General features: G+C 39.5%; 1 protein-coding gene across 1 annotated transcript in view; it reads right to left on the bottom strand.

The window, feature by feature from the left end:
• Nucleotides 1-20520, bottom strand: part of MSN (moesin) — a 112936-nt gene extending 92416 nt beyond the window's left edge. Inside the window, exon 1 of the mRNA XM_032619094.1 lies at nucleotides 20430-20520. The gene's annotated coding sequence lies outside the window, so the exon portion shown is untranslated. The remainder of the gene's footprint in view (nucleotides 1-20429) is intronic.
• Between the last annotated feature and the right edge of the window lie 1867 nt (nucleotides 20521-22387).

Raw genomic sequence — 22387 nt, 5'->3', positions numbered from 1 at the left:
TTTCTAGCAATCAAGTGAATGCTAAATCAAGAAAAAGGCAACTGGAAATGGTAGGAGAGCTTTGTGGTGTATTTGCATACCCTTGCTCCCCCCTTTCTCGGTATGGTAGCAGTCTTAACGTGGTAAAAGCCCATGCTTCCAGTGTGGGACCCTGGTCCCTGGTTCCAGAGGGAGCAGAGAAGACCTTATTTGCAAAGTATTGTATATGTCTGTTCTAAGTTTTATGAGGTCTACTTGAAGGACTAATGCAAGGAACTTGTCTCTACTTTGCCTAACTTAGAATTCAGACCACACTAACTTTCACCCCAGCTCAGTGCAAACCTGACTAAGTGTTAGATTGCCCCAGCACAGAACCAGTCTGTAAAGACTGGGAGAGGTGTTTCAGGTTTTTCTGAGGGAGGGTGCTTTTCTTTTATTGTTGTTATTTGATTTTGTTTTTAGCTCCTGGCATTCAGGGAAATCTCTATCAAAACACTAGCCAAACATGAGCTAAAGGAATAGAGACTTCGGAGACCATTCATGACAAGGAATACAATCTTTTCAAAAATAGTTTGGAGTACTCACTAAACATACAGACTACTCCAGCCTTTCAACAATCAACAAAACAGCAAACCCTGGGAAAGGAGGAGAATCTGATTTCCAGAGTTATAACATTATAATATTCAAATGTCCAGTTTTCAACAAAAAAAATCACAAGATATGCAAAGAAATTGGAAAGTATGGCCCATTCAAAAGGAATAAAATTAATAGACAGAAACTATCCCTAATGAAGTTCAGACATACGACTTACTAGACAAAGACTTCAAAACAACTGTATTAAATATGTTCAAAGTGCTAAAGGAAAACATGAAGAAAAAAACTAAAGAAAATCAGAAGGAAGATGTATCAAAAATTTTGAACATCAATAAAGAGATAGAAATTATAAAAAAAAGAACCAAATGGAAATTCTGGAGCTAAAATGTATAATAACTGAAAAAATTCAACAGAGGGATTTAACAACATATTTAATCAGGGAGAAATAAAAATCAGTGAACTTGAAGGGAGGCCAATTGAAATTTATGAAGTGTGAAATTTATCAAGTAGAAAGAAAAAAGAATAATGAAAAGTGAATAGAACCTAAGGGACCTGAAGTAAATCAAGTGGAGTAACATACATATTATGGGAATCTCAGAGGGAGAAATGAGAGACAAAGGGGAAGAAAGAATCCTGGAAGAAATAATGTTCAAAAACTTCCCAAATCTAATGCAAGACATGAATTTACAAATCAAGAACCTTAACAAATTCCAACTAGAGTAAATTCAAAGATATCCACACAGAGATACATGATCAAACTGTCAAAAGACAGTATCTTGAAAGCAGTAAGAGAGAAAAGTGATTCATTATGTAAATAAATACAAGAGATTCTGAAGAAGATTAACAGCCAATTTGTCATCAAAAACCATTGAGGATAGAAGATATTGTGATGATATATTTAGAATGCTGAAAGGAAAAAACCCCTCTCAACCAAGAATTCTGTACCTGGCAAAACTCTTCTTCAAAAACAAGGGCAAAATTGAGGCATTTCTAGATAAACAATAGCTGAGGAAATTTGTTAACACTGGACCTGCCCTGCAAGATAAATGCTAAAGCAAGTCTCTTAGGTTGAAATGAAAGGACACGAGACAGTAACTAGAAGTCATATGAAGAAATAAAGATCTCTGATAAAGGTCCATAGATAGGTAAACATCAAGGCTAATACTTTTAACTCCAATTTTTATTTCTTACATTATTTAAAAGACATATAAAAATAATTATAATATGTTATTGGGCACAAAACATATAAAGTTGTAATTTGTGAAACAGTAACACAAAAGGACTGAGCTGTATAGTAGCAGAGTTTTTGTATGCTATTGAAGTTAAGCTGTTAATAATTCAATTTAGATTGTTATAAACACATAATATGTTATTAACATATAAATATATTAAACATAATCCCTATGGTAACCACACAAAAAAATCTAAAGTATATACATATAAGGAAAAGAGAAGGGACTCAAAATGGTTCCTCATGAAAAAAAATAAATAAACACAAAAGTAGGCAGTAATGGAGAAAATGAGGGACAAAAAAGAATACAAAATACAAATAGCAAAAGGGTAAGTAAGTCCTTACTTATCAGTAATTTTCTTAAATGTAAATGGATTAAACTAACTAATCAAGAGGCAGAGGTTGATGAAGTCATTAAAAAACATGACCCAACTATATATGTCAACAAGAGACTCACTTTGTATCCAAAAAATGCAAATACGTTGAAAGTGAAAGGATGGAAAAATATTATCCATTGCAAATAGTAACCAAAAGTAGCTGGGTGGCTATATAAATATCAGATAAAATAAAATTTAAGTCACAATATTACAAGACACAAAAAAAGGAAATTATATATTGGTAAAGTGTCAATGCAACCAGAATATATAATCATTAGAAACATATATGCACCAAACATTTGAGTGCCCAAAACATAAAGCAAATGATGACAAAATTGAAGGAGAAATAGATAATTGTACAAAACTAGTGGAAAACTCAATAACCCACTTTCAATAATAAATAGAACATCTAGACAGAAGATAACCAAGAAAACAGAGGACTTAAGTAGCACTGTAAACCAACTAGACCTAACAGACATATATAGAACACTATGCAACAATGGTTGAATGCATGCTTTTCAAGTTCATGGTGATGCATTCTCCAGGATAAACCATATGTTAAGTCACAAAACAAGTCCCAATAAATTAAAAAAAAATTGAAATCATACAAAGTGTTTTATCCAGCCACAATGGAATGAAGCTAGAAGTCAATAACAAAAGGAAAATGGAAATGATGTAAATATATGGAAATTAAAAATCATAATCTTAAATGACAAATGGATCAAAGAATAAATCACAGGGAAAATTAGAACCTACTTAAATATAAATTAAAATAAAAGCACAACATACCAAAATTATTGAGATGAAGTGAAGACAATTATCAGAAGGAAATTTATAGCTGTCAATACCTACATTAAAAAGAAGAGAAATCTATAATCAATACCCTAACTTTACACCTTGAGGAACTATAAAAAAAAACCCAAAGGTAGCAGAAGGAAGGAACAAGAAAGATTAGAATTGAGACAAGAAAATAGAGAAAAGAAAACCAATAAAGGGCGTCCCTGGTGGCACAGTGGTTAAGAATCCGCCTGCCAATGCAGGGGACACAGGTTCAAGCCCTGGTCCAGGAAGATTCCACATGCTGCAGAGCAACTAAGCCCATGTGCCACAACTACTGAGCCTGCATGCCTAGAGCCTGTGCTCCGCAACAAGAGAAGCCATGACAATGAGACGCCTCCACTGTCCACAATTAGAGAAAAGCTCACGCATAGCAATGAAGACCCAATGCAGCCAAAAATAAAAAAATAAATTTATTTTTTAAGAAAAGAAAACCAATAGAGAGAATTACTGAAACCAGAAGTTGGTTCTTTGAAAAGATCAACAAAACTGATAAACCTTAACTAGAATGACAAAGAAAAAGAGAGAGAATGCACATGGAACTAAAGACAGAAATAACAGTGGGGACATTGCTACTGACCTTACAGAAATAAAAAGGATTATAAGAGAATATTAAGAAAAATTATATAACAACAAATTAGATAACTTAGATGAATTGGAAAAATTCCTAGAAACATACAAATTACCTGACTCAAGAAGAAATAGAAAACCTTAACAGACTTATAACAAGTAAAGAGATTAAATCAGTAGTCAAAAACCTTCCAAAGGAAAATCCAGGACCAGGTAGCTTCATTGATGAATTCTACCAAATATTTAAAGAAGAATTACCACCATTGGCATTCTTAGATATGACACCAAAAACAAAAAAGAAAAAAATAGATAATTTGGACTTAATGAAAATTAAAAACTTTTATGTATCAAAAGACATTATCTATAAACTGAAAAGACAACCTATATAATGAGAGAAAACATTTGCAAATCATATATGTGTTAAGGGCTTAATATCCAGAATATATCAAAAACTCATACAAGTCAACAACAAAAATACAAAAAGTCCAATTTTAAAAATGGGCAAAAGATTTGAATAGAGACAAATGACATTACATAAAGATCAAGGGATCAATCCAAGAAAATATAATAATTATATATATATATATGTGTATATATATATATATATATATATATATATATATATATACACACACACACACCCAACATAGGACCACCTAAATATATAAAGCATGTATTAAGAGACATGAAGGGGAAATTGACATTAACACAATAATAGTAGGGAACTTTAACACCCCATTTAAATCAATGGATGGATCATCCAGACAGAAAATCAATAAGGCAAAAATGGCCTTAAATGACACATTAGACCAGATGCATTTAATAGGTATATATAGAACATTCCATCCAAAAGCAGCAGAATACATATTCTTTTCAAGCATACATGGAACATTCTCCAGGATAGATCACGTGCTAGGCAACAAAACAAGCCTCAGTAAATTTAAGAAAATTGAATACATATGAAGCATCTTTTCTGACTGCAACACTATGAGACTAGAAATCAACTACAAGAATAAAAAAACAAACACATGGATGCTAAACAAGATACTGCTTTAAACAACCAGTGGATCACTAAAGAAATTTTTTAAAAAATACCTAGGGACAAATGAAAAAGAAAAACACAATGGGGCTTCCCTGGTGGCGCAGTGGTTAAGAGTCTGCCTGCCGATGCAGGGGACACGGGTTCGTGCCCCGGTCCGGGAAGATCCCACATGCCGTGGAGCGGCTGGGCCCATGAGCCATGGTCACTGAGCCTGCGCATCCGGAGCCTGTGCTCCGCAACAGGAGAGGCCACAGCAGTGAGAGGCCTGCGTACCACAAAAAAAAAGAAAAAAAGAAAAACACAATGATCCAAAATCTATGGGATGGAGGAAAAGCAGTTCTAAGAGGGAAGATTACAGTGATACAAGCTTACCTCAGGAGAAAAGAAAAATCTCAAATAAACAGCATAACCTTATATCTAAAGGAACTAGAAGAACAAACAAAACCTAAAGTTTTAGAAGGAAAGAAATCATAAAGGTCAGAGTATAAATAAATGAATTAGAGACTATAAAAACAATAGAAAAAAATCAATGAAACTCAAAATGGATTGAAGACTTAAGTGTAAGACCAGAAGCCATAAAACTTCTAGAAGAAAACATAGAACATTCTTTGACATAAATTATAGCAATTTGGGGGGAGCTATCTCTTAAGGTAAAGGAGGCAAATGCAAAAATAAACAAATGGAATCTAATTAAACTTAAAAGTTTTTGCACAGCAAAGGAAACCATCAACAAAACGAAAAGACAACCCACAGAATGGGAGAAAATATCTGCAAATGATACAACCAATAAGGGGTTGATATCCAAAATAAATATACAGCTAATACAATACTCAATGTCAAAAAAACCCTGATTAAAAAATGGGCAGAAGGGCTTCCCTGGTGGCGCAGTGGTTGAGAGTCCGCCTGCCGATGCAGGGGACATGGGTTCGTGCCCTGGTCTGGGAAGATCCCACATGCTGTGGAGTAGCTGGGCCCATGAGCCATGGCTGCTGAGCCTGCACATCTGGTGCCTGTGTTCTGTAATGGGAGAGGCCACAACAGTGAGAAGCCTGCATACCACAAAAAAAAAAAAAATGGGCAGAAGACCAGAATAGACAATTTTCTTTGTAAAATTTTTTTATTCAAATATAGTTGATTTACAATGTTGTGTTAGTGATTCAGTTATACATATATATAATATATATATTCTTTTTTTACATTCTTTTCCATTATAGGTTATTATAAAATATTGAGTATAGTTCCTTGTGCTATACAGTAGGTCCTTGTCGGTTATGTATTTTACATACAGTAGTATGAATATTTTAATCCCAAACTCCTAATTTATCCCTCCCCCACTCCCTTTTGGTAACCATGTTTGTTTTCTATGTCTGTGAGTCTATTTCTGTTTTTTATATAAGTTCATTTGTATCATTTTTTAGATTCCACATATAAGCAAAATCATACGATATTTGTTTTTCTCTGTCTGGTTTACTTCACTTAGTATGATAATCTCTAGGTCCATCCATGTTGCTGTAAATGGCATTATTTTTTTATTTATTTTATATTTTATTTTATTTATTTTATTTTATTTATTTTATATTTTTTATTTATATATTATTTTATATTTTTATATATACAATATTTATATATTATTTTATATTTATTATTCATTTTTTTAATGGCTGAGTAATATTGCATTATATATATGTATATATATATATATATATATATATATATATATATATATATATATACATACCACATTTTCTTTATCCATTCATCTGTCAATGGACACTTAGGTTGCTTCCATGTCTAGGCTATTGTAAATTGTGCTGCTATGAACACTGGGCTGCATGTAACTTTTGAATTATGTTTTTCTCCAGATATATACCCAGGAGTGGATTGCAGGATCATATGTTAGCTCTATTTTCAGTTTTTTAAGGAGCCTCCATACTGTCCTCCATAGTGGTTGTACCAATTTACATTCCTACCAACAGTGTAGGAGGGTTCCTTTTTCTCCACACCTTCTCCAACATTTATTATTTGTAGACTTTTTGATGTTGGCCATTCTGACTGCTGCGAGGTGACAGCTCATTGTAGTTTTGACTTGTGTTTCTCTAATAATTAGCAATGTTGAACATCTTTTCATGTGCCTTTAGGCCATCTGTATGTCTTCTTTGGAGAAATGCCTATTTAGATCTTCTGCCCATTTTTTGATTGGGTTGGTTTTTTTTGTGATATTGGGCTGTATGAGCTGTTTTGTATATTTTGCAGATTAATCCTTTGTGAGTCACATCGTTTGCAAATACTTTCTCCCACAGAATAGACAACCCTTAGAATGGGAGAAAATATTTGCAAACAAAGAAATCAACAAGGGAATAATTTCCAAAATACACACACAGCTTAAGCAGCTTGATATCAAAACAAACAAACAAATCAAAAAAATGGATGGAAGATCTAAATAGACAATTCTTCAAAGAAGACATACAGATGGCTAAAAAGCACATGAAAAGATGCTCATGCTCTAAGATGCTAATTATTAGAGAAATGCAAATCAAAACTACAGTGAGGTATCACCTCACATGGGTCAGAATGGTCATCATCAAAAATCTACAAACAATAAATGCTGGAGAGGGTTTGGAGAAAAGGGAACCTTCCTACACTGTTGGTGGGAATGTAAATTGGTACGGCCACTATGGAGAATAGTATGGAGGTTCCTTAAAAAACTACAAATAGAACTACCATATGACCCAGCAATCCCACTACTGGGCATATACCCTGAGAAAACCATAATTCAAAGAGTCATGTACCAAAATGTTCATTGCAGCTCTATTCACAATAGCCAGGACATGGAAGCAACCTAAGTGTCCATCGACAGATGAATGGATAAAGATGACATGGTATATATATATATATATACAATGGAATATTACTCAGTCATAGAAAGCAATGAAATAATGCCATTTGCAGCAACATGGATGGACCTAGAGATTGTTATACTGAGTGAAGTATGTCAGACAGAGAAAGACAGATGTCATATGATATCACTTATATGTGGAATCTAAAAAAAATGATACAAATGAACTTATATACAAAACAGAAATAAGCTCACAGCCATAGGAAACACACATGCTTACCAAAGGGGAGTGGGAGAGGGATAAATTGGGAGATTGGTATTGACATGTACACACTACTATATATAAAGTAGACAACTAATAAGGACTTACTGTATAGCACAGGGAACTCTACTCAATACTCTGTAATGACCTATATGGGAAAAGAATCTAAAAAAGAGTGGATATATGTATATGTATAACTGATTCACTTTGCTGTACACCTGAAACTAACACAGCATTGTAAATCAACTATACTCCAATAAAAAAATTTTAAAAATAAATAAAATAAAATACCTATAGTAAAAATAAATAAATAAAACTAGTCAATGTAACCAAAAAGAGACAGACTTACAGATATAGAGAATAAACTACTGGTTACCAGTGGGGATACGGTAGGGGGAAGGGGCAAGATAGGGGATATGGTAGGGGGAAGGGGCAACATATGGTGGGGGAAGGGGCAAGATAGAGGTACAAATTACTATGCATAAAACAAGTAAGCTGCAAGGATATATTGTAAAGCACAGGGAATATAGACAATATTTTATAATAACTATAAATGGAGTATAATTTATATAAATTTTGAGTCACTATGTTGTACACCTGAAACTAATATAGTCTTACAACTCAGCTATACCTCAATTTAGAAAATAAATGAACTACATACAAACAATTTTTTTAAATGTGCACTATGCACACAATGGAATATTATTCAGCTTTACAAAAAGAAGGAAATTCTGACATATGCTACAACATGGATGAAACTTGAGGACATTATGCTAAATGAAATAAGTTAGTCACAAAAAGAGAAACAGTGTATGATTTCACATATATGAGGTATCTGGAGTAGTCAAATTTATTGAGACAGAAAGTAGAATGGTGCTTGCCAGGGACTGGAGGAAAGTGCAAATAAGAAATTATTGTTAAATGGGTATAGAGTTTCAGTTCTGCAAGATGAAGAGTTGTGTAGATAGTTTGCACAACAATGTGAATGTATTTAACACTACTGAACACTTAAAAATTGCTAAGACTGTAAACATTATTTTATATAGTTTACCAGAATTAAAAATAAAGTAAATAAATAAATATCAAAAGCTTTAAAAAAAGGATGGAAAGTAAGGGTTGGCAAAGTTGTGGAGAAATTTGGACACTCCTACATTGCTGTGGGAATGTTAAATACTGCAGTCACTGCAGAAAACAATTTGGCAGTTCCTCTAAAAGCTAAACATTGAATTACATATTATCCAGCAATTCCACTCTGATGTATATACCCCAAAGAATTGAAAACAGGGACTCAAAATATATATTTGTATGCTACTGTTCGTTGTAGTATTATCCACAATAGCGAAATGCAGAAACACTCCAAGTGTCCATGAACAAATGAATTGATAAATAAAGTGGGTATATACATACAATAGAATCTTATTCAGCCACTAAAAGGAAAGAAATCTGATATAGGCCACTGATACATGAATGAACCTTGAAAACATTATGCTAAGTGAAATAAGTCGAAACTAAAGGACAAATATTGTATGCTTCCACTTACATGAAATATCCAGAATAGGAAAATTCATAGACAGAAAGTAAATTATGGGTTACTGGGGGCTTGGGGGAAGGGGAGAAGTAAGTTATTGCTTAAACGTTACAGAATTTCTGTTTGGGTTAATGGAAGAATTTCAGAAATAGATAAGTGGCAATGGTTGCACAACACTGAATGTAATGGTGCCACTGTGTACACTTAAAAATGGTTAAATTGGCAAGTGTTATACACATTTTATCACAATAAAAAATATTCAAAAAAGAGGGGGAAAGTGAAAATAACAGCTACAAGTACTACTCTTACTGCTGTGATCTAGTGTAATCCTTTGTAAAGTACCTCCCCCATGCCAGGTACTATTTTAGGTACTGGGAAACAGTCATGAAGAACTGTGAGAAAAGACAGATGATATACAAACAAGTAAGGAATCAGGAAACCAAATTTATAGCCCAGCACTGTTGTAACCCTGGCACTATGTAGCTTCTGTTCTCCATGACCACTTCATGAGCCCCTGCCTTGGGCCAGACCCTAGAGACATAGGTTGTAGAACTATGCTTTACATATGGTCAAGTTCACGGCAATGAGTAGTTACTCTGCAAGCAGTTTTTGCCCCTCCCTTCCCTCTGCTCTCTAGGTGGCCAATTTTCCCTTGTCCTGGATAGGCTTGAGCCTCAAACTCAAGAGCTGCCTTGGAATAACAGAATCCAGGCCAGGCATGGAGACTTTAGATGTTTCTCACCCTTCACAATATTCCCTTGGGTGCTGGCACCTCACTGCCTTCACCTCTCCTGGAATCAGTTCCTTGAGTGCCTGGACAGCTCCTGGCACTGTCCATCCCCTGGTTTTTGTCCAGGCCTGGCTGACTGACTTCAGCCATCTCCTCCCTTCCCCATCTCACCCACCACGGACTTTGAAAGTCCAGGGCTCCAGCTCCAGGGCTCTCAACATAGACAAAATAATGGGACAATTCAAGGACTAATTTAGTTATTGACTATTTCATGTCAAACAGGCAAAACCAAACCAAAGTCATTCATTCCTCAATTTGGCAAATATTTAAAGAGCCCCTGCTCTGATCCAGATGTTAGCAACTTCACTTTGCAGCCAGAATAATGGTAATAACCATTTCTTGAGTACCTATTATGTGCTGGATACGTCTCATGGATTAACTCACTGACTTTTCATACAACCCTGTGTAGGGGTGGGCATTATCCCCATTTTTCAGCAGAGAAGCTGAGGTTCAAAATGACATGGCTAGGGCTTCCCTGGTGGTGCAGTGGTTGAGAGTCCACCTGCCGATGCAGGGGACACGGGATTGTGCCCCGGTCCGGGAAGATCCCACGTGCCGCGGAGTGGCTGGGCCCGTGAGCCATGGCTGCTGAGCCTGCGGGTCCAGAGCCTGTGCTCCGCAACGGGAGAGGCCACAACAGTGAGAGGCCCGCGTACCACAAAAAAAAAAAGACATGGCTAAGACCACTGAGGGGCCTAATGCACCTAGACCATTCCACAGCTCATGTATACTCCACACAGCCAGTGCACCATGCACTCTGCCAAGACCTCACTTTTCAATGTACCCCTACAATCCACACCACACACTGCTCACTTCACCCATGTTTCTCTTGTATACCTCTCATGTAACATGTCTCTTAGACATACTGTCTGTATCCAGTGTTTCTTGAATACCACACAGAAACTGACATGCACATCCATACAGACAGACTTTACAAAGACACTGGTACTAGTCCTCTTCCCCTGGCACTTTACACACATACACATATGTTTGCACAGGCCATGCAAATATTAGGCCCTGAGCTTCCCTTGTGGCACACTGGTTAAGAATCCACCTGCCAATGCAGGGAATACGGGTTCAAGCCCTGGTCTGGGAAGATCCCACAGGCCATGGAGCAACTAAGCCCATGCACCGCAACTACTGAGCCTGCACTCTGGAGCCCGAGAGCCACAACTACTGAGCCTGTGTGCCACAGCTACTGAAGCCTGCATTCCTAGAGCCTGTGCTCTGCAACAAGAGAAGCCACCACACAACGCAATGAAGAGTAGCCCCTGCTCACTGCAACTAGAGAAAGACTGCATGCAGCAACGAAGACCCAAAGCAGCCAAAAATAAACAAACAAACAAATAAATAATAAGCCCTGCCTCCTTCCCACCCACTGTGTTCTGGTAACAAAACTAGGCACAGAGATTCTTCACTTATTCTGCCACATCCCCCTTTGAATCTCCTCCCTTCCCAGACCTGCTCTATCTCCATGTCAAGCTGTTTTCATTTTACCCACAAACAGACCCCACGCACAGGCTCATGCTCACTGATAGGCACAGCCCAGGCCACACCCAGGAACTGCCAACTCTTCCCCTACTTCCTTTGTTTGTTTTCCCAACACTGTGGATTGGGAGTCACTTAGCAGAAGGTGGCTATGCAACAGAGCTCTGCCCCAGACTTCAGGGAAGACCAGTCTGGTAGGGCTATGCCCCCTTCTACCTGTCCTTGCACTTTATCTCTCTTTCAGTGTTGGAGTTTTTTTCCCTATATCTGCCTTTATAGTGGGAGATGAACCATTGAACCATTTTCTCTGGCTCTTATCTTCCAGATACTTGGCCAAAGGTAAGGAGGAATTGGAGATCAGTGCTCATATAAAGGCATGGAAGTGGGGTTTTCCCTAGGAGTTCAGGTTTTAGAGTGACAATCAAGTGCTTGTTCTATAGCTACCACTGCCTTCCCCCTTCCTGGAGTTAACCCTCAGTGCCCTGTCCTATGCGCCCTTAAATAAAAGGATGCCAGTGTCTTTCTTCACAGTCAATTTGCCTTTAGGTGACTCCTTCCCTGGTCCTGTCTCTATTTCCCCCATCTGTCAAATAGAAACCAATTATGAGGTCTACCCTATCACTGTGAGAGGTGAAGAATGCAAAAGGAGCCATATCAGGCCTGGTCTAGACTGGACATTTTCTGCATGGCTGCCTTTTCTCAAGGTCTCCCTGTGTATCAGCAGCCTTGCAAGGGTTCTCGCATATCATTTTAGGCCCAGAACTGATGTGTCAAAAGTAGCATGCTAATCTTGAGAAAGAAAAACGGAGCTGGAGGAATCAGGCTCCCAGACTTCAAACAACACTACAAAGCTACAGTAATCAAGACAGTATGGTACTGGCACAAAAACAGAAATATAGATCAATGGAACAGGATAGAAAGCCCAGAGATAAACCCATGAACATATGATAATCTTATCTTTGATAAAGGAGGCAAGAATATACAATGGAGAAAAGACAGCCTCTTTAATACATGGTGCTGGGAAAACCAGACAGCTACATGTAAAAGAATGAAATTAGAACACTCCTTAACACTACACACAAAAATAAACTCAAAATGGATTAAAGACCTAAATGTAAGGCCAGACACTATAAAACTCTTAGAGGAAAGCGTAGACAGAACACTCCATGACATAAATCACAGCAAGATCTTTTTGACCCATCACTTATAGAAATGGAAATAAAAACAAAAATAAACAAAGGGACCCAATGAAACTTAAAATCTTTTGCATAGCAAGGGAAAACATAAACAAGAGGAAAAGACAACCCTCAGAATGGGAGAAAATATTTGCAAATGAAGCAATTGACAAAGGATTAATCTCCAAAGTTTACAAGCAGCTCATGCAGCTCAATATGAAAAAAACAAACAACCCAATCCAAAAATGGGCAGAAGACATAAATAGACATTTCTCCAAAGAAGATATACAGCTGGCCAACAAACACATGAAAGGATGCTCAGCATCACTCATCATTAGAGAAATGCAAATCAAAACTACAATGAGGTATCACCTCACACCAGTCAGAATGGCCATCATCAAAAAAATCTAGAAACAATAAATGCTGGAGAGGGTGTGGAGAAAAGGGAACCCTCTTGCACTGTTGGTGGAAATGTAAATTGATACAGCCACTATGGAGAACAGTATGGAGGTTCCTCAAAAAACTAAAAATAGAACTCCCACAGGATCCAGCAATCCCACTACTGGGTATATACCCTGAGAAAACCATAATTCAAAAAGACTCATGTACCACAATGTTCATTGCAGCTCTATTTACAATAGCCAGGACATGGAAATAACCTAAGTGTCCACTGACAGATGAATGGATAAAGAAGATGTGGCACATCTATACAGTGGAATATTACTCAGCCATAAAAAGAAACAAAATTGAGTTACTTGTAGTGAGGTGGATGGACCTAGAGTCTGTCATACAGAGTGAAGTAAGTCAAAAAGAGAAAAACAAATACTGTATGATAACACATATATATGGAATCTAAAAACAAACAAAAAAAAAAACGTTCTGAAGAACCTAGTGGCAGGACAGGAATAAAGACACAGACATGGAGAATGGGCTTGAGGACATGGGGACTGGAAAGGGTAAGCTGGGAGGAAGTGAGAGAGTGGCATGGACATATGTACACTACCAAATAAATAGATAGCTAGTGGGTAGCAGCTGCATAGCACAGGGAGATCAGCTCGGTGCTTTGTGACCACCTAGAGGGGTGGGATAGGGAGGGTGGGAGGTAGACGTAAGAGGGAGGAGATATGGGGATATATGTATATGTGTAGCTGATTCACTTTGTTATAAAGCAGAAATTAACACACCATTGTAAAGCAATTACACTCCAATAAAGATGTTTAAAAAAAAAAAGTAGTGTGCTATACTGTGATGTGTAAGCTAGCAGACCTTGTGGCCAAACTGCCTGTACTTGACTCTTTACTAGTTAGTTGACCTAAGGTGAGTTGCTAAATCATTCTGACCTCAGTTACTCTGTCCTAGAAATGGGGTTCATGATGGTATCTCTTTCATAGGGTTGTTTTGAGGATTAAATGAAAGGATGCAAAAGTTCTTGGTTCATTGAAAATAATCAGTAGATGTTTGTTGAATAAATGAATAAACTAAGTAATACCATTTCTTCTTAGGCTCAAGATCACAGACCCAGTAAATACCAAATATAATACCTGCCACTCACTGTATGTCCCACTGGAATGCAAGCTCCATGAGGGCAGAGACTTTATGTCTGTTTTGTATCCCAAGCTTCTAGAACAGGGCCTGGAAAAAATAAGTGCTTATAAATATTTCTTCAATGAATGAATGAGCAAATGAATGAATACTATATTCCAGGCACTGTGTTAGGCATGTGGGACAGAGTTCTAAGACAAGCAATACCTGTCCTCATAGAGTTTGCAATCTAGTCATTAAATTGATAACCACACCAATAATTGAACCTAGGGTAAATACTGTGAAAGAATAGGGGAGGATGCTGTGAGAGTGAAATACAAAAGGAATTTCCTAGTCTGGTAGGTGAGAGGGAATCTCCCAGAGCCACTGACCATCTGAACCTGAAGGAGTGAATCAGACGACAAGTAAGGAAGAGAAGATGGCAATGGACTTGGACCATTCAAAGATCAGAAAATGGTCAGCATGGGCTGGATTGTGGTGAGAAAGGGAATGAGTAGCAAGAAGTAGGATTGGAGAGCCTGGAAGAGGCCAGATTATGTAGGACCTTGTGGACCATGGTAAAGAATTTGGCTTGTGGTCCTCACGTGATAGGAAGACACTGGAGGGTTTTGAGCAGGGGAAAGGCATAATCTATGTTTTACAAAGATTCTTCTGGGTTCCTTATGGAGAATGAGTTGTAGGGGGCAAGGGTGAAAACAAGGAGACCTGTTAGGAGGCTATGGCAGTTGTCCAGGTGAGATGATGGGGACTATGACCCAACGGTTGGAAGTAAATGAGGAGAGAGGTGGATATATTAGGTTTATATTCTGAGTATAGCAAGACTTGCTGATAGACTGAATAATGAGGGGGTGATAGAGGAAGAGGAGACAAGAATAACTCAGATTTCTGACTTGCCACCTGGGTATAGTGATGCCATCTTTCTTTGATAGGGAAGATTGTGGAAGGACAGGCTTTGAGGTGGAGGGAAACAGAAGTTCTGTTGTAAACCAAAGTTGTCTTTGGTTTACCAGCAAGACATGCAAATGGAGATGTTAAACATGAGTCTGGAGCCCAAGATAGAGGCTGGGCATCTTTAATAGAATTGTAAGTCTTGAGTGTGCTGGGGGAGCCATGGGGCAGTTGTGAGCAGAGGAGCAACATGAACTAACTTTAGTTTTAACATTATCATTCTGGACGCTGGATTGAGAACTGACTATAAAGAGGCAAGGATGTAAGTAAGACCAAGAAGGAGGCTATTTCAGTCATATGGGCAAAAATTGATGGTAGCCTGGACCAGGGAAATGGAGATTGGAGAAAGAGGTCAAGTTTGGAAAAAGAGCCAACAGTCCTTGATAACAGATTGGATATGATAGGTGAAGGAGATGGAAATGTCAAAGATGACCCCCAGGGTTGGGGTTTGCCCAATTGTGTTCATGATGGAGCCAAAGTCTGAGCTAGAGACCACTGGATAAGAATAGGTTTGGGGGAAAGACATTCCCACTGGGGGGAGCCAGAGAAGATTCCCCCACAGGGGAAAATGTTCAGTTTCTCTCCCTGACCTCCTTGTTCCTTTTACTTTTTCTTGCTTATCTACAACAAGCTTCAAAAGGAGTCCATCCATTCTACATAAAATTCCACTATCAGAGAATCTCTCCTTCATGTTGATGCATAGTGTTTTCTGGCCTCTGTTAACACTACAAATTATCCCTGGGAGATCACATCTACTCCTGTGACTTCAATTACCATTATTATTTTGATGACTTCCAATGTTCTATCTATAGATCTGCACACTTCTTTGAGCTCCAAACCCACATGGCCAACCATCTACTGTATATCTTTCCCTGGACATCCCACATGCAACACAACCCTACTATGAACCAAACCAAAGTCTTCATATTGCTCCCCGTACATCTGTTCCTTTGCCCCAGTGTCCCCTAGATGCATAAATGTCCTACTGGTTACCCAGAATTCCCTGACCAAAAGAACATGTAAGTCATCTTTGACTGCTCTTAATCCCCACATCTAACCCAACACTGAGTCCCACAGATACTATCTTCTTCACAGTATAGAGTCATTGTTGAGATTGAGTTCTAATGCCAGCTTTCCTTGGCTTATATGCTGGCTCTGCAAATTATTAGTCACTTAAACTTTCTGTGCCTCAGTGCCTTCACCTGCAAAATGGGAATGATGATAACAGTACTTATACCTACTTCATAAGGTTGTGAATTAATCCAGGTAGATCACTTAGAACAGTTGCCTAGCACATAGTAAGTATTTAATACCTGTTAGCTATCTATGATAATAGTGATGATAACAATGATTTCTCAAATATCCCTCCTGACTGTGACTGCTGTAGTATAGACTCCCTTCTTGCCTGAATCACAAAATCCTCCTAACTTAGCTGAATAGATGAACATAATAGATTTGCCATGCACTGTGCAGGGCACTGTCATGACACAAAAGTTTATTAGATATGATTTCTATCCTTCTGGAGAAGCAGTATTGCCTACAGCTGCTCTGTCCAACATGGTAGCCACTAGCTTCAAGTGGCTATTAAACTTTAACTTTAGATTTATTGAAATAAAATTATATTAAAAATTAAGTTCCTTAGTAAGAGTAACCACATTTCAGGTGCTCATCAACTTGGAGTCAGACTACTTAGATTTACCTCCTGGACCTGTCATTTCCAGCTGTGTGACCTTGGGCAAATCACATAACCTATCAGAGTCTATATTTTCATCTATTAAATGGGTCTAATAATAATAGTACCTACCTTAAAGGGTTGTTGTGAGGATGAAATGAGTTGATACTTATAACGTATTCATAATAATACTCAATAAATTTTAGTATTGTAGTTTAGCAGTAGCGATACTACACACACACACACACACACAAATACATACATCCTCTTGGAGAAAAGTAGTATTACCAGTTGATGAATCATAAGGGCTACTAAGGGTTTGGTCTAGCAGTTGGTGCTTTTTGAGTTCAGCATGGTGCACTGGAACCATAGTTGAGCTAGGGTTCTGGAGAATCCAAGTTTTAGTTCTAGTAGTAGTTCTAGCCATGGCTATAGAATTCATTTTCTGTGTAACCTTGGGGAAACTGTTTCCCCTTCACTGGCCTCAGTGGGGTGATTGCACTGTTCTAGATGGTGTCTCTGCCCTACCAGTTGAAGCACACTTTAAGGGAAAGGATCCTATTTCAGGTGGCATAAAGGAGTTAAGATAGATTTTTTAAAAACTTGGCACATCTGAGGAATAGTAATTAAAACTGACATTTATCAAGTGCTAACTCTGCACTGGACACCATACATACCATACATTATTTCATTTAATTCTCAGAACTGCCCTGTGAGGTAGTAGTTATCCTCATTTGGCCAATGAAGAAACTGAGGCTAGAGAAGTAAGGGTTTGGAAAAGCAAAGCCACTGTTAACTCTCAGACAGCCAGCAGTGAGTGGTAAGGTAGATCGTCAAACCCAGGTCCGCCTGACACCAAGACCACATTCTGAACCACCCTGTCATACTGCCTAGGAGCTTGGTGAAAGATAGTGGGGCTGGAGAGGTGGGTCAGAGTCACTTCAGTATAATTATGGAGGAGGCATTATGGTTGTAGAGCACTCAGAGCATGTCCTAACTACCTTGCTTCCCCTATCCTAAGGTCTGTCCTTGGCAGGGCCCCAGCTAGAGTAATGCTAACCTTCCCTCCCAATCATCTAGCACTCTGGGCTGGGAAGGGGGCTGTTTCTCCTGAGGTCCTCCCTTCCGCTTTTCCTGGCCTGGGCAGTGAGTCTCCCTTCATAGTATTTGAATCAGAGGAAACAGATAGACTGAGGAAGTGAAGAAAAAACAGGCTGCCTGGGCTCTACAAGCCAATGTAAACACTCAGTGGTTTCCTGTTGTTGCAGCCCAAAGCGTCCCATGACATCATTCCTGGCCTTTCCAGAACACACTGGCTTGGCCCAGGGCTAAGTGGCAGTTGCCCCCCTTCCCCACAAGAGTTAGATCCTCCGGAACTGAAGAACTTCTCTGGGCCAACCATTCCCCACCTGCCTGGTCAGCCACTTAGGCCTTTCTAGCCCTATAAGGTTTTGGAGGCTACAGACCAGACATGCTGTCCCACTTCCCAGAGGTCCAGTGGCTTATGGGTCAGAGCAAGGTTTCCTAAACCAGAAAAGTTATTTTACTTCTTTTAATGGAGATTTGGAGTCAGGAGAAGGGGAGAAATGTATGACACATAGACTCTGAGACAGGCCCTAACTGCTTCCTTCCCTCTCTACCTCACCCAGGGGCATACAAGTTTATTTCTCAGTGTTGGTCACAAATTCCTAGAAACAGAACTTTAAGGGCCCTTTCAAGACCTCATAGTCTAAACTTTCCATGGTGTAGATGACAGCACTAAGGCCCAGAGAGGGAAAAGGAACTGGTCTCAGTTGCACTGTTGGTCAGTGCAGCATAAGTCATCCACTCCCGTGGTCTGAAATTGAGCTATCTCAAGCCTGAGCAGGATGATATAGTTAAAAGAGCTCTTGACAGGAAATTCAGAAACCAGGGTTCAAGCTGTCATTCCTCTATGAGAGATTAGATAAAGTTCTTTTTTTCTTTGAGCCTTGGCCTAGACAGCCATAATTCAATTCAAGGCAACACATACTTATTGACAGTCTACTGTGCCTGATAGAGCTGCTGGCTCCTGGGGAAGAGAAGAAAGCATGATGAGAAGACTCCCCATTTCACAGGTTGAAATGGAAAGAAAATGAAGTGGATGGTCTAAACTCTGTAAGTGACCTAAAGCCTGTGTGGACTCCACGCTTCTGTCTCTAGGCAGAATCAAACCATAATCAGGTGTCTGGGGTCCTTCAGGGCTGCAGCCCCCTCCCCACTTCATTCACAAGGCAGCAGAGAGCTCTCATTTAGACAGAGTTCCATTTGCAAAAAACTTTCTCAGTTCTGGTCTCATTTAGCTGGGTACATTTGCATAGAGAGGTAGTGAGGTCCTAAATTATTGTCTGGAAATCAAGCCAAACACATTATTGTAGTTCCTACAGCCAGCAATAATTGGATTTCAAGCTGTAGCTGTGCCATGGAGCACAGGCAATTTGAAATAGTTCTTTTAATCAATCAAGTTCATCACAGCCTAGATTAGCAAGTAGAATTCAGAAACACATTTAGGGAAAAGGATGACTATTCCTGCACCCCCAAATGCATAAGACAATGTGAAGTCATTCTGTTAGCCAACAATTTAACCACAGCATAGATTAGATGAAACACACAGAAAATATAGACTCATTTAGATGCTTGGAGACACACATCCATACACAGATGCAGGAAGCTGCACATGAGCATTGGGAGACACAAAGAAACATACACTCTCAGAGCAACAGACACACAGAAATAAAAAAGATGCGTGCATGCACACACACACACACACACACACACACACACACACACATTGTAGCTCCAATGGGAAGCTACAAAAAAAGTTAGCTGTCTGGAAGTTCTGGAGGACAACTTCCTGAACCCCTGTTCATCCTTCTGCTTCCTCCCCCAACAATCATCCTAATTCAAATCCTATAGAGTATTTTTTCCAAAGAAGCCTTAGAAAGCCATCCTCTCCTCACCACATCCATACCCACTCCCACTCCACTGCATCAGACCCGTCTATCACCAGACAACAGAAAATATCTTCTATCAGGGTTCCCTGATGTCAGTATCTTTCCACTAATACACTTTCCCTGAGGCAGGCTGCCTGCCAGAGGGAATCTTTCTACAGCTCAGCCCTGTTCTTGCTTCATCTCTGCTCAAAAATCCTTCTTATTCTTTCCACTGTCAGCGCAAGCAAACCTGGACACCTGACATTCATGGGGCAACCAAAACCTGGAGCTCCTTGCCTCTGTTCATGCCCTCTGCTCTCCAGAAAGCAAATGGCACCTTGTCCAGCCCCTTACACATGCTCACCCCAAGCTCTCCTGACCCTTGTGCTATTCACTTGGACTAGAACCACTCCGTCTGCACTTATCAAAATCTTACCCATGTTAGATTTTCCTGGGTTGTTTGAATTTTTCAGTAGGATGACTCCATTTTTGCCATTAAAATTTTTTAAATGGTTTCATCTTTTAAGGCCCAACCCTAAGGTAACCTCTTCCATGAAGTCTACCTCTAAAATCTCCCAAAAGCACTGTATAAGAGAACAGAACTTACCCCATTTAGCCTTCACAGCTTTGTGTGTCTTGGTCCTCAGAGGAGAGCTGATTGGGGAAAAGGATGAAATCCCCTCATGCTACTGCCTCCTCTGGGGCAGTCAATGTGCTGGCACTCTTCTTGTGTTACTGCATTGCCCACAATCCAACAAAGACAGACTGACAAAGCCCAGGCCTCTGGAATCTCACTCCAGCCTCTTTTTGAGTTACCTTATTCTAGTCATGAGTTTGAGTCTTGACATTGCCACTAGCTTGCTGTGTGACTACAGGCAAGTCTCAACTCCTCTCCAGCCTCAATTTTTTCAAGGATACTTCCAGTTCTGGATTCTATTATTGCAAGATGCAGGATTTTATGCAGCTACTCCCATGAGGACATCAGGGACTAGATATGTCCACTATCTCTATCATCCTCTCTCTTTCTCTGCCACCTCCCCTGCCTGTCTCTCTCCTCACTGTTTTCTGTTTCCTTATCTCCTCTTTCTCTGTCTCTTTTTGTCTCTTCCTGCCTCTCTCCCTCTCCCTCTCTCTTTCTCTCTCTCTCTCTCTCTCTCTCTCTCTCACTGGCTTTCCCTCCCTCCCCTCTTCCTTCCTCTCCCTCTCTCTTCCCTTCTATTTTTCTGTCTTTTTCTTCTCTCTCTTCCTCTTCTCCCTCTCTGCCCTTCTCTCTCTGCTCCCTCTTTGTTTCTCTGCCTCTTCCTTTCTGCCTCTCTCTCTTCTATGTCTCTTTGTTTCTGATTCTATCTCTCTGTCTCTGCCCCACCCTCAACCCCAAGGGGTGAATCTGGCTGAATAGCTTCTAACTCAAAACAGCTCTGATGCTTCCTGAGTGTTGCTAGTGAGTAGAGGTAGAAATGAGGTCCCTCTGAGGGCCTCAGGAAGCTCAAATCCCTCACCCCTCCCCTTGAAAAGGGCTCACAGAGCTAAGGAGGAAGGCAGCCAGGATGAAGGGTCTCATAGCAGAGTCAGCTGGCTCCTACCCTCCAGCTTTTCACCTAAAGAGAGGGCATTGCCCAAAGGATCTCCATCTCCTAGATGATCTGAGCCAGAGGTTCTTAACACCCAAATGCTCCATCTTCCCACTCCTCAGCCTTATCATTTTACAGATGTGAAACAGACAACAGGAAAAGAATGACCCACCACTCCACAGTGAAGTAATGGAAGAACTAGAACTAGAATGCTGGTCTCCTGACTCCTAATCAAGTGCTCTGAAAAGATTATAAAATTGATTTAACACCATCAGTTGAAAGGCACTTTTCCGAGCATTTTGCTAGAAGAGAAGGCTGAGGATAGTGATGGGTCAGGTAAAGACTTGATAGATATCCAGATTGTGAATATTCAAAAACAGTGTCCAGATCTTCTTCATCTCCAATGAAAGTTCAATATAGTGTCTGACACTGATGAATAAGTGAGGGAGGAAGCTGCCATCAGGGCAGTTGGGGGACACTGATGCTTCCTCTGGGGCTCTGGGTGTTTATGTGGAAAGCTCCAGAAACTTGGAAATCAAAGGATCAAGGGATTCTTTGATCAAGGGACTTGGAAATCAAGGGATCAAGGGATTAGTCTGTTCTAAACTTGTTCAGTCAAGGCTTCCCCCCTGTTCAACCCCCATAAATCAGTTTCTCTTTGTAAAAGGAGTAATGATATCTGCCTCATCTGGCTCCCTAGGGCTTGGAGCAGTTTCAATGAAAGAAAAATATAGGAAAGAACCTTGACAAAAACAAGACAGCACTCTGCAAATGTGATGGCTGGGTGCTATGGTGATATCCTAGCTAGCAATTATGTTCTCAGCAGGGGCAACTGTGGGCACTGAATGAGTCATCCTCTCACTCTCAAACCAGAGGCCTTGAAAGGGGAGAAATGAGGTGAGCCTTTCGTTAGGAGCTTTTTCCATGAAGGGGGGCCGGAACAAGGGTGGACAGAACCTCCCCCCAACACATACATACACACTGAGTCCCAGAT

Source organism: Phocoena sinus, chromosome X, assembly GCF_008692025.1.
Source record: "Phocoena sinus isolate mPhoSin1 chromosome X, mPhoSin1.pri, whole genome shotgun sequence".
In the NCBI taxonomy this organism is placed as follows: Eukaryota; Metazoa; Chordata; class Mammalia; order Artiodactyla; family Phocoenidae; genus Phocoena; species Phocoena sinus.
This window is presented reverse-complemented; position numbering and strand designations above follow the sequence as displayed.